The following is a 4,385-nucleotide window of genomic DNA, read 5'->3' as shown; positions in this document are numbered from 1 at the left end:
AGTTTTAACCTGGCCTGGTCTCACTCTGGAATGTTCCCTATTTCTCTCTCTGGAGAACTGCGATTGGATGGCATTACACATCCTACAGGAGCGCGTGAAGCAGTGGAGGCTGCTGAGGGGAGGACGGCTCATAATGGAGTGAACTGAATGGTATCAACTCCCTTCACACCATTCTGGCCATTATTATGAGCCGTCCTCCCCTCAGCAGCCTCCCCTGGTGTGAAGTGATATGTGTCTGTCTGTGTGATGGCATGACAAATCCTACAGGAGTGTGTGAAGGGAACCTGAAAGCAGCAGTGTTGGGGTGTGGATAGAGGTTTGGTGGGGCTGTTAGGGTGTGGATAGAGGTTTGGTGGGGGTGTTAGGGTGTGGATAGAGGTTTGGTGGGGGTGTTAGGGTGTGGATAGAGGTTTGGTGGGGGTGTGGATAGAGGTTTGGTGGGGGTGTGGATAGAGGTTTGGTGGGGGTGTTAGGGTGTGGATAGAGGTTTGGTGGGGGTGTTAGGGTGTGGATAGAGATTTGGTGGGGGTGTTAGGGTGTGGATAGAGGTTTGGTAGGGGTGTTAGGGTGTGGATAGAGGTTTGGTGGGGGTGTTAGGGTGTGGATAGAGGTTTGGTGGGGGTGTTGGGGTGTGGATAGAGGTTTGGTGTGGATAGAGGTTTGGTGGGGGTGTTAGGGTGTGGATAGAGGTTTGGTGGGGGTGTTGGGGTGTGGATAGAGGTTTGGTGGGGGTGTTAGGGTGTGGATAGAGGTTTGGTGGGGGTGTTAGGGTGTGGATAGAGGTTTGGTGGGGGTGTTAGGGTGTGGATAGAGGTTTGGTGGGGGTGTTAGGGTGTGGATAGAGGTTTGGTGGGGGTGTTAGGGTGTGGATAGAGGTTTGGTGGGGGTGTTAGGGTGTGGATAGAGGTTTGGTAGGGGTGTTAGGGTGTGGATAGAGGTTTGGTGGGGTGTTAGGGTGTGGATAGAGGTTTGGTGGGGGTGTTAGGGTGTGGATAGAGGTTTGGTAGGGGTGTTAGGGTGTGGATAGAGGTTTGGTGGGGGTGTTAGGGTGTGGATAGAGGTTTGGTGGGGGTGTTGGGGTGTGGATAGAGGTTTGGTGGGGGTGTTAGGGTGTGGATAGAGGTTTGGTGGGGGTGTTGGGGTGTGGATAGAGGTTTGGTGGGGGTGTTAGGGTGTGGATAGAGGTTTGGTGGGGGTGTTAGGGTGTGGATAGAGGTTTGGTGGGGGTGTTGGGGTGTGGATAGAGGTTTGGTGGGGGTGTTGGGGTGTGGATAGAGGTTTGGTGGGGGTGTTGGGGTGTGGATAGAGGTTTGGTGGGGGTGTTAGGGTGTGGATAGAGGTTTGGTGGGGGTGTTAGGGTGTGGATAGAGGTTTGGTGGGGGTGTTGGGGTGTGGATAGAGGTTTGGTGGGGGTGTTAGGGTGTGGATAGAGGTTTGGTGGGGGTGTTAGGGTGTGGATAGAGGTTTGGTGGGGGTGTTAGGGTGTGGATAGAGGTTTGGTGGGGGTGTTAGGGTGTGGATAGAGGTTTGGTAGGAGTGTTAGGGTGTGGATAGAGGTTTGGTAGGGGTGTTAGGGTGTGGATAGAGGTTTGGTGGGGGTGTTAGGGTGTGGATAGAGGTTTGGTAGGAGTGTTAGGGTGTGGATAGAGGTTTGGTGGGGGTGTTAGGTTGTGGATAGAGGTTTGGTAGGAGTGTTAGGGTGTGGATAGAGGTTTGGTGGGGGTGTTAGGGTGTGGATAGAGGTTTGGTGGGGGTGTTAGGGTGTGGATAGAGGTTTGGTGGGGGTGTTGGGGTGTGGATAGAGGTTTGGTGGGGGTGTTAGGGTGTGGATAGAGGTTTGGTGGGGGTGTTAGGGTGTGGATAGAGGTTTGGTGGGGGTGTTAGGGTGTGGATAGAGGTTTGGTGGGGGTGTTAGGGTGTGGATAGAGGTTTGGTAGGAGTGTTAGGGTGTGGATAGAGGTTTGGTAGGGGTGTTAGGGTGTGGATAGAGGTTTGGTGGGGGTGTTAGGGTGTGGATAGAGGTTTGGTAGGAGTGTTAGGGTGTGGATAGAGGTTTGGTGGGGGTGTTAGGTTGTGGATAGAGGTTTGGTAGGAGTGTTAGGGTGTGGATAGAGGTTTGGTAGGGGTGTTAGGGTGTGGATAGAGGTTTGGTAGGGGTGTTAGGGTGTGGATAGAGGTTTGGTGGGGGTGTTAAGGTGGATAGAGGTTTGGTGGGGGTGTTAGGGTGTGGATAGAGGTTTGGTTGGGGTGTTAGGTTGTGGATAGAGGTTTGGTAGGGGTGTTAGGGTGTGGATAGAGGTTTGGTAGGAGTGTTAGGGTGTGGATAGAGGTTTGGTAGGGGTGTTAGGGTGTGGATAGAGGTTTGGTGGGGGTGTTAGGGTGTGGATAGAGGTTTGGTAGGAGTGTTAGGGTGTGGATAGAGGTTTGGTGGGGGTGTTAGGTTGTGGATAGAGGTTTGGTAGGAGTGTTAGGGTGTGGATAGAGGTTTGGTAGGGGTGTTAGGGTGTGGATAGAGGTTTGGTGGGGGTGTTAAGGTGGATAGAGGTTTGGTGGGGGTGTTAGGGTGTGGATAGAGGTTTGGTTGGGGTGTTAGGTTGTGGATAGAGGTTTGGTAGGGGTGTTAGGGTGTGGATAGAGGTTTGGTGGGGGTGTGGATAGAGGTTTGGTAGGAGTGTTAGGGTGTGGATAGAGGTTTGGTGGGGGTGTGGATAGAGGTTTGGTGGGGGTGTTGGGGTGTGGATAGAGGTTTGGTGGGGGTGTTGGGGTTTGGATAGAGGTTTGGTGGGGGTGTTGGGGTGTGGATAGAGGTTTGGTGGGGGTGTTAGGGTGTGGATAGGGGTTTGGTGGGGGTGTTAGGGTCTGGATAGAGGTTTGGTAGGAGTGTTAGGGTGTGGATATAGGTTTGGTGGGGGTGTTAGGGTGTGGATAGAGGTTTGGTGGGGGTGTGGATAGAGGTTTGGTGGGGGTGTTAGGGTGTGGATAGAGGTTTGGTGGGGGTGTGGATATAGGTTTGGTGGGGGTGTTGGGGTGTGGATAGAGGTTTGGTGGGGGTGTTGGGGTGTGGATAGAGGTTTGGTGGGGGTATTGGGGTGTGGATAGAGGTTTGGTGGGGGTGTTAGGGTGTGGATAGAGGTTTGGTAGGGGTGTTAGGGTGTGGATACAGGTTTGGTGGGGGTGTTAGGGTGTGGATAGAGGTTTGGTGGGGGTGTTAGGGTGTGGATAGAGGTTTGGTAGGAGTGTTAGGGTGTGGATAGAGGTTTGGTGGGAGTGTTAGGGTGTGGATAGAGGTTTGGTGGGGGTGTTAGGGTGTGGATAGAGGTTTGGTGGGGGTGTTAGGGTGTGGATAGAGGTTTGGTGGGAGTGTGGATAGAGGTTTGGTGGGGGTGTGGATAGAGGTTTGGTGGGGTGTGGATAGAGGTTTGGTGGGGGTGTTAGGGTGTGGATAGAGGTTTGGTGGGGGTGTGGATAGAGGTTTGGTGGGGGTGTGGATAGAGGTTTGGTGGGGTGTGGATAGAGGTTTGGTGGGGGTGTTGGGGTGTGGATAGAGGTTTGGTAGGGGTGTGGATAGAGGTTTGGTGGGGGTGTTAGGGTGTGGATAGAGGTTTGGCGGGGGGGGTCAGGGTGTGGATCAAGCAATGAGGGGGAGTTAGGGTGAGGATAGAGGTTTGAGGGGGAGGATTAGGGTGTGGATAGAGGTTTGAGGGGGGAGGGTTAGGATGTGGGTAGAGGCTTAGTAGGGGTTGCACAAATGTCGATTCTGTAATTGCACTGGGTGATCCCAGTAGAAATGTATTTTTGAAGGGAGACTTGTCTGTCTAATTCTGGAAGAGAGCAAACTACTACAACACACCAGACAGATACCGTCAGTACACACACTTAACACAGATGTCAACAACAGCTCTGAGTCTGATAAAGGGCCCAGCAGCAATATTCTCAAGTTCATGATGTACATATCTAATGTTCTTCCCTGAGTCTGAGTCTGTCTTGTCTGAGTCTAATATTCTTCTCTGAGTCTGACCGACACCTCACTTAGTGACAGGACTATGCCCTACGTCTTATGAATGAACTGTGTTGTCAAGGGTTACACATAAGAACTAGACCTAATGAGGTAATACAGATGAATGTTTCTGCCTTAGCCACATTCTGACAGTTGTTTCCTGTAATTGGGGGCCAGTGCAAAGGTCAAAGTGTGAAGGTTAACTGATGTCTCTCTCACGTTGTTTTCAAGTCGGAGATGTAACTAATGATTCTGGTCCAGACGGTGCCGCTACACCGCCAGGATCCTAATTAACGGACTCATCAACTGTGAGGGATACTGTGTGTGTTGTCTCCTAATGGTGTTCCCTAGCAACCATCTCTCCTCCACAATGTACTGCTGGTGTGCA

The sequence above is a fragment of the Oncorhynchus mykiss genome, chromosome 15, assembly GCF_013265735.2.
Source record: "Oncorhynchus mykiss isolate Arlee chromosome 15, USDA_OmykA_1.1, whole genome shotgun sequence".
In the NCBI taxonomy this organism is placed as follows: Eukaryota; Metazoa; Chordata; class Actinopteri; order Salmoniformes; family Salmonidae; genus Oncorhynchus; species Oncorhynchus mykiss.
This window is presented reverse-complemented; position numbering follows the sequence as displayed.